The sequence below is a fragment of the Mus pahari genome, chromosome 12 (genome assembly GCF_900095145.1).
Source record: "Mus pahari chromosome 12, PAHARI_EIJ_v1.1, whole genome shotgun sequence".
In the NCBI taxonomy this organism is placed as follows: domain Eukaryota; kingdom Metazoa; phylum Chordata; class Mammalia; order Rodentia; family Muridae; genus Mus; species Mus pahari.
Window position 1 is genome coordinate 25,179,507 of NC_034601.1, and position 9,170 is coordinate 25,188,676.

At 46.3% G+C, this 9,170-nt stretch overlaps 1 pseudogene; it reads right to left on the reverse strand.

The window, feature by feature from the left end:
* Positions 1-6,309: 6,309 nt before the first annotated feature.
* Positions 6,310-6,716, reverse strand: LOC110330105 (annotated as a pseudogene).
* Between the last annotated feature and the right edge of the window lie 2,454 nt (positions 6,717-9,170).

The window sequence follows — 9,170 nt, forward strand, 5'->3', positions numbered from 1 at the left end:
ATTTTGTAGCCAAGTATGACCTTGAACTCCTGAACTTCCAGCTTCTGCCTCTCAAGTGCCGGAACTACAAGCCTGCAGCTCCTCACCCGCCGTAAGACTCAGGATTTTATCCTTTCTGGGGCTTTTCAAGCAAAGAGACCCCAGCTACTTCTCCGACAGACTTCTTCTTTAAACTCCCTACCTAATCTGCCTTTTCATTCGCGGTTTATCAGACAGATCTGCAGACTGTTCCGGGAGGATGTTTACAAAGGACTTTTAGTGTTGCTGAGAACCGAGAGGATGGGAAAGATAGGGTTTCTGAAGGGCAGTCTTACGGGCGGTGAGACTCAAACATAAAAGGGCCATTCTTTAGCTCCCTACAGGTTGTCTGTCCTAACAGGATGGTGGACAGGACAGATGGCCACAGGGGTGAGCAGTCCCTCCTAATCCCTGGAGCCAGTAGAGATTGTCTTTTGGACTGGAGTCTTGATCTCACTGTAGAGTTAGTTACGCCAAGGTTAAAGTCCAGGGCTCTACATCTAATTCTGCTTCCTTTAGAATCATCGTATTTCTCTCAGGGGTGGAAGTCTGTGGGGGAGGAGATGGAGTCGCTACACATCAATACACTGTAGCAGCAGCCCTGTCAGAATAAATACATTTTTTAAGGCAGGAGGGAGTGGGTGATGAAATCTAGCACATGGTAGACACCATTTCTGATTATAATTACGCTGGTGACAGAGCCAAAAGACCGTGATCTGGATTCAGCAGGCCTGAGCCTGTTAAGGTGTTTATAATCATTACCCCCAGGTTAGTTGCTTGCGTCCATTGTGTAAGACATCTCCCTACACCCAAGTATTTGACCCACAAAAGTATTTTCATTACTACTCCATAACAGTCATTTTGCTGCTGCTATGAACCATAATGTAAATATCTGATATTTAGATATCTGATATGTGACCCCTATGAAAGGGTCTTTTGATCTCCGAAGGGGCTGAGACCCATGCTTAAAGCCCCTTTTAAGGTCTCAGTCTCTGGACAACAGATTTGTTTTATTTGTTTTGTTTTGTTTTTTAATCTTTCTTTCTTCCCTTAGAAGAACAATACTTCTTCAGTCAGCCTTGGGAACCCTTTTCTCTCTGCTAAGGAACACTTCATTTTATTCCAGTAAAAGATGAGTTTTCATCCTCATAATTGAGCAGGAAAGAGATGATTCCCAGCAGGCTGTGTGACCGTAGTTAATGTTAATTAACAAGCTCCATTTTGACTTGTTAATCTCTATTTCTTCCATTTTTGTCATAGTCAGACACCAAATGGACTTCAGTAGTGGGGTTCCCCTCCCCCTATAAATATTTCAAGTGTCTTATGGAGAAGAAAATGAATTTGTCCTTTTTTTTTTTTTTTTTTTAAGTTATAGCCTTACTGTAATAGAAAAGATGTCATTCATTGCAGCCTCTGAGTGGTGACAGACACTGTAAAGGAGACCTACAGTCCCCTTGCAAGCAAGTGGGAGACAGGGCATGGATTGGAAGGAGGAGGAGGGGATAATGTTCTGTCCTGGGCTTACTCACCAGGGAGTGAGCCCTAGCGCAGAGTTCCAGTCTTGGCGTCATTAGCATGAAAAGATTGGAGAGCCAAATTTTATCTCAAGGCTGTTCTCAACAATTTTTTTTTTTAAAAAAAGACTATTTGTAGAGCAGATTTTGTTTTGTTTTGCTGTCTGCTGTTTTTAGAAGAAAATTCACATATTTCAACATCCCCCCACCCCCACCCCGAAACAAAGTCCAATGGTAAGATGGCTGGAAGAGTGAGCAGTATCTGAGGTGGAACAAGGTCCACCACCCTGGTATCACTACTGGATGCTGTATGGCTGGAACCCTCATTCCCAGGTAAAGAGACCCCAACCCCCTCTCCCACCCACCCTGGATTACTGGTGTCACCGAGGGGGAGAGGCAGAGTTTTGAGTCAACAGATCACTGTACTCACTGAATGGGACCAGAGGCCACCATGACAGAGTGTATTGTTCTACCCATCTCAAGCCACTGTTTTCAATCAGAAGACACAGAGATGGCTCAGAAGGAGGTCACCATGGGGCACGTGGCCTGTGCTACGGTCCTGGGTGTGAGTTTTATGACAGCAGAGAATATGTATAATCAGTCCAAGGGAATAAAAGAAGAGTTCCCAATTAAACTTCAGCCATGAGAGTAGGTCTACCCCCTGACCCCATCCCAATCCCACTGAAAATGAGGACTCTTAGGATGGACTAGTGTAAAAAGTCCCAACCTTTTATCATCTGAAGCCTTTGGACAGTGTCTAGCGAAACTTTTGTCTGCCAGCATGCCATTTTTACTAAGTCATATATCCATTTCCACTATTCATAACTACCAACAGCAGCACTTGCCTTTTATTGAAGGCTAACACCGAGCGCCCCAAGGACACTGTGAGCTAAATGTGACTGTCCTTATTTACAGATCCAGACCTTGGGCTTCAGCGAGGTCATGAGGCCCTACCAGAACCTCCCAAGGAGGAACTCGATAGTCTCAGAGCTTGCCCCAGACCTGTTAACTATCAGGCCAGGGATTCCTCGGGACTCTTTTTTGGGGAGCCAGCATAACCCAGTCAGAAGCAGAGAGAGGAGATCTGTCAGACAGGTCACAGGTTGCCTAGGCTGGCCTTGAACCTGGTAGACAGCTGGCAATGACCTAGAACTTTCGATCTTGCCTATCCCTCTAGAGTGTGCACACATACCATATCTAGTCAGCACTGGGAATCCAATGTGAGGCTTTGCATACGTGAGGAAAGCGCTCTACCAATTGACCACATCTCTAGCCCCCATAAAGGCAGGAAGCATCTTAACCAGACGGGGCGAAGACCAATAGGCTCTTTGTAGTTCTGACAACCATTCACAGACTGTCTCTGATCTACCACGCCTCTGTCAACTTGAGTGACCTCTAGAGGCCTGTGGGTTCAGTGACCACAGACTGCTTGTTACATTTTGAACTAATTGCTTGGAGAGTGGGAATTCTGGCTTCTCTTTTGGCAGAGTCCTGGGAAATAGGAATAGAAAATTAGAATTAACATGTTCAGGGAACATGTGATGTGTGTGTGTGTGTGTGTGTGTGTGTGTGTGTGTTGTGCTTGAATACAGGTACCAGAGGACAACTTCCGGGAATTGAGTTCCAGGGACAGAATTCAGTTCACCCTGCTTATGCAAGTATTTACCCACCAAGCTATCATAAGGGCAGAACACCTCACAGGCTGAGCTATCTCACCAGCCTAGCATGTTGCATCTTATTTTCCTTATTTTTCTAAAAAGTTTCCTTTTCTCCAGATGTAATTCCTGCCTGCTTCTGATAAACTGTTTGAACAATAGATAGCAGAAAATCCTTTTTTGGTTTGTTTTTTTTGGGGGGGGGGGTGGAGACAGGGTTTCTCTGTGTAGCCCTGGCTGTCCTGGAACTCTCTTTGTAGACCAGGCTGGCCTCGAACTCAGACATTCGCCTGCCTCTGCCTCTCGAGTGCTGGGATTAAAGGCGTGCGCCACCACTCCAGGTTTTTTTTTTTTTTTTAATTCCTTGAGTTGTAAGACACTATTAACAGGTGACTTGTTATCTTCCCATGCCGAGTGCTTCCTAACGCTCTGAAGCAAACCTTGGGACTTGGACCTACTAACGAAGCCATCAATCATTAGTGACATACTGACAAATGCTTTCTCAGGCCTGAGGTTGGGTATGGGCTGGAGAAATGAGACATTTCACTAATCTAACTGTGTCTGAAAAACTGGTGTCCCAAGACCTTCGAAGTAAGCTGATGGTGATAATAATGTTTGAAAACTCCATGAACCTACCTTGTCTCTCAGGTGACAGGCCTGGGGGCCCTCTCTCTGTTGACTATGAGCCATTGCAGACCAGCTTGGCCCTCTTGGACCCTGGGATCAAATAGGACTGGATAAACACCTGACACATTGAAATCTGAAGGAAACGTCAGTTTTAATTAGGGACAATAAAGGCCAGCGTTTCTAGTGCCACAGTGGAAGGGGACTAGTTAGATAGGAAGAGGTTTATGGAAGGTAGGTAGAGGACCCCTTCTCTTTGGAGTCCCCTGAAACGCACCATTTTCAATCAAGGCCGTCTCCTAGGAGAGGCAGGCTTCCTCCAACACAATGGCTCTCAGAGACTCTCCAGGTGTGGTCTGGAGTTTGCTGAAGGGAGACAAGAATGTTGGCAGCTTAAAATGAAAAGAAAACATGACTGAGGTTCCTGTGAGGCTTGAGAGCCACCTGGCAGCATACGGGCCTGAGTTCTTTTCCCTGCCTCTGTGTGTCAAGGACCACACCCAATACGCTGTATCCCCTGCAGAACTGACTCAGAGACCTCAAATTCTCACGTCCATCGTCCACAGAAATCCCCCTCAAGCCGGTAATGAGTTAAACTCATGTCTTTACTCATAGTTGGAAACATTTCCATTGGACTCCAACAAGAAGTAAGCATTATATCATTAAGACACCAGAAACCAGTGGCATAGACATCTGTGATTCATTTCAGAGCTGACCTTGGGATGAAAGCTGGTTCTCTGTGTTCTTGAGGAGTAACCTCTACTCGAGAACATTCTAAGAAAAAGTCCCGTTTTGCAACCTGGAAGGATGTGTCAAAACACAGAGCCTAAGTTTACCAGATGCTGAGGCAGATAAACCAGAAAGTGTCCCTTATAATCTAGGCTTTACTGTATATTAGTCACAACAGCCCCATGTTGAATTTATAATGAATGCTACAAAAAGAATGTATTTTTTTAAAAAAAGGCTTGCACTAAATCCCCTTTTATGTATATACTAGGTCTGTGTGATGTTTCTTTATTGGACCTTTAACAAAAAAGGTTTTGGGGTCTCCAAACTGTGGGAAACCCATCCTCGAATCTGACAGTTTGGAAGCTGACTGTAGTAGCCTGAACCTATAGTCCTAGCTACTCAGGCAGCTGAGGCAGGAAAATCGCTTGCGGTGAGGAATTCCAGACCAACCTGGGCTACAGAGCCAGACCAACTTCTCAAAAACGAAGAAATAGAATAATAATAAAATGAAGAAAGGCCATACCTTTTTAATTGTTTCCTAGGGTTCAGAATATCACCCACCTACGGACATGTCTTTCCCCTCATGACTGCATAGATAGGTAGGTCCCACGCCAGGTGTGGCAGTGCACACCTTTAATCCTGGCACTGAGGAGGCAGAAGCAAGGGCATCTCTGTGAATGTGAGGTCAGAGTGGTCTACAGAGTAGGCTCCAAAACAGCTTGAGCTATGTAGTGAGACCCTCTGAAAGAAAAAAAGGAGACAGAGGGAGAGAGAGACAGAGACAGAGGGGGGGGAGGGAAAGGAGGGGAAGGAAGAGGAGAGGGGGGAGGGGAAGGAAGAGGAGGGGGAGGAGGGGGAAGAGGAGGAGGAAGAAGAGGGAGAGGAGGAAGAGGAGGAGGAAAAGAGGAAGAGAAGTGAATAAACTAGACCCCAGCCTGGGAAATACTTAAGCAGGGACTGCTGACAGGGGTGGAAGTAGAGTGGAGGAGGTAGGGGTGGGGGAATGGGTTCTTTTTAGAGGCTCATCAGCCCTCATACCCACTAAAGGGACACATAAAGTCAAAACCATCAGTTTATGCCCCCTAAGGCCTTGGTTGCCTCTCCTCTTATGATTTCTGAGCGCCTGAATCGCCACTGTTTCTCTCTGAAGCTAACAGATGTGGCAGGTGAACCTGAAGACAGCCACACGGACTGGGAAAGGGCAGTCACCTGAGATGCTTTCTGGAACTGGGAATCCATTCTTTACGTCCAGCATCCTGTGCTTGTTGAGATGACTGACCGGGTCATGCCCACCTTGGTCCTCTCAGGCTCCCATAACAAATGAGCACACCTTGCTGACGTATAAACAACAGACAGTTACTTCCTACGACTGTCATTTGAGTGTTGACATCCCCTCTCAAATTCCTGCTGGAACCCAGTCACCAGCACAGCCTGGTTAACAGGAGGGCCTCTGGGGGGGGGGGGCAGGCCAGATACAAGAGCTGCCCCCCATAAGTGGGTGAGCGCCCTATGCAAAGGAGGAAACTGCCCATGCTTTCTTAACCTTCCAGTTTTTGCCCCATGAAACCATGGTAACAAAGTACTATGTCGTACATTGGGGGCCAAAGTCAGCCTTCACCAAGACCAGCAAGAACTTGATGATCTTGGACCCTCCATCCTCTGAGACCATGAGGAGGAAATCTGGTGTGTGTGTGTGTGTGTGTGTGTGTGTGTGTGTGTGTGTGTGTTTGAACAAGTCAGTGGACTCTATTGCTTCTGGGGTATGGGGCTCAGGAGCTCTTGGAGGGGTGGATCTGTTTCCTTGGCACCACCACAGGTTTCTGGCGTCGAAGGATGGCACTAGCCCTGCAGATGGCCACCATGAAGACCAGGGCGGTACTTGTCCTTGCGGAGCATGCGCCTGATGCTGCTGAGGGTAGCCTGAGCATTCTTGTTAATGGTGGTCCTCATGTAAGAAGCGACAGGTTTTCACTGATCAGGCCTGCATTTCATAACCACCAAGACCCCTTTGCCATCATGGGCTCCACTCCAATGGTCTTGTGTTGAATTAGCCCGTCGTAGTGGAAGGAGTTTCTGGCCTTCCAATGTTTGGACTCTGTGCTGCAGGCTGCTTATTCCTCTTGATCAAGAAACTGAAGCAGTTCCGAACAACCATCCACTGGAGATGCGTGGACATGGCGGCCGCTCCTCTCCCTATGGTTGGAAATCTGTTCTTATAAATTACTCAGCCCCGGATACTGTATCACAACAGTGGGAAAAGTCTAAGAAAGTCTCACCTCTTTGAGAGCACACACACACACACACACACACACACACACAAGCACGCACGCACACACTGACAAAAGTCTGTCCAAATGACCTGCACCATCTACACATGAAGAGACAGGTCCAGAGAAGGGAGGTGACTTATCCAAGGTCATACCAGATATGATCCTTTAACTCTAGATTTCCAAGTCTTCCCCAGGATGCTGATCAGCTGTGAGGTGAAGGGTTACCCTCCGCTCTGAAAGATGCCGATACTGATTTACAATCCCAAAGTGCCTAATAGTAGAACTTAAAACGGTAATGAGGAAGCTATAGGAGTCTCGTAACACGGCTGCTCCCGGGCGTGAACATTAAACCCGGTTTGATCACCCCCATTAGAGGTTTCAGGGAAGCGCCAAAGGGGCGTTTCTTAGGAATTTGCCTGATGGATGTGGCAGTGTTAGTGGCTAAGGATAAAGAGCCATCACCGAAATGTCCCAGTAGATGAAACTTATCAATTACCGGGATGTGAGGGTATGGAAAGCTACGCATAAATTATTTCTAAAAGAAAGCAGTTATTTTTAAGACGATTTTTAATCATCGAAGCAATTTTATCTCTTTCACCTGCTTTGCCAGTCAAAAGATTGTCTGGAGTAGGTAGGTGGGCTTCACTTACTGGGCCAGGTGTTGGGTTTTATTAACGTGAGCCACACCTACCTAAAGAGCAGGAAGTCTGAAAGTCACCTCCAACCATCTGACGTGACTTCTTCATTTTCTGATTGAGGTGGCTGTGATTCAGGTAGGAGAAGACTGTTCAGGTCACACAGCAGAACTATCAGAAGGGGCTTGGACATTCCTTCAGACTACAGTCCAGGATCTACCTGACCAGCAAGCACACGGGAGAGTGTTAGCTTATAGACATATTCTGCTAGACTCCTCCCAGGGACCTAGCAACGGTTTAGTCAGCACCTGCCGCCATTACCTGCACCGCCAGGCGTGGGTGGCATATAAGAAGACTGCTCGACACCTCAGTTCTCTCTGTTCTTGCATGTTCCCAGCCAGTCTCTCCCTCTTTCTGTCCTTCTCTGTGCCTGCTTCTCTGCCCCCTTAGCTCTGTTCCCGTTTGCCTGCCTCTACCCGCCTGCCTCTACCCATTCTCCAGGCCCCCACTCCCTTCCCTTCCCCCAAATAAACCAACCTGTATACCAGATCTATTGCATGGTGTGATTTCTCAGGGGGGACACTGTGGCATGGGCCCACCAGGCATCATCCTCATCTTTATATTTCATAAAGAGAGGTGCCCAAGCTGTGAATTTCTGGAGCACAGTTAGGGTAAAGGAGCAGGGTCTATTTCCAGTGTTTATATGACTTTACTGTTAAAAGAAACATACCTATTATTTACCCAATTTAAAAAATAAAACACGAAGGACCAGTGAGCTGGTATATCAGGCAAAGGCGCTGCTTGCCAAATCTGAGACTGATCCCAGGACTGAGGTGGAGGAATGAGAGAAACAATTCTGCACACACATACACATCAATAAAGACATTTAGAATCAGCCAGGAAGAAAGAAAGGGAAGGAAGGCACCCAGGCAGAAGGGGAGGGGCGAGATAAGTGCACGTTTGATGGATAGGTACATATGTAAGTGGCTTGTTTGTATGTGGGGTGTGTAGCCCAAACCTGTGAAATAGGAATACAAAAAAAAGTAATGATCATTAAACTAATTATATTTAATTAATATCAATAATTAATTAATCTAATACATCCTAATAAAATGCTTGCTTTTCCACTTGGCCAAAGCTCTTCAATTGTGTAATCAATTTCCTCTTTTTCCTCCCCTCAGACTTCATTCTGAGAACCACAGAGCAGAATCATAGCACGCTGGAGCTGGAAGGCCTTGGACACCACCAAGTTGAACCTTCCAGCCAACATAGAGACCCAGGGAGCCCTGGGGAAAAAAAACCAATAATTAACCACATCAATTGCAGGGTTCAAGGAAAAGGAGGGTCCTGCAGGCACGGTGGGACCCCTTGTGTCTGAGCGTCATGCACATTAATGTCTTTTAAAATTATTGTTTAATGTTGCATACAAAATAATGGGTTCTACTATATTTTCCTTAAGTAAAGATTCACAATATTTTTTTTAAATTATGTCTATGTTGGAGGGGTATGTGTGCATAGGGCAGATGTCAGGGGAGGCCAGAAGATGGTGTTGGATCCCCTGGGTCTGGAGTTACAGGTGATTGTGAATTGCCCAGTGCAGGTGTGGGAAACTGAACTCTGGCCCTCTGCACAGCATGTACTTTAAAACAACAACAACAACAACAACAACAACAATAATAATAATGTCTCACTATGTAACTCTGGCTGGCCTGTAACTTTCTAAAG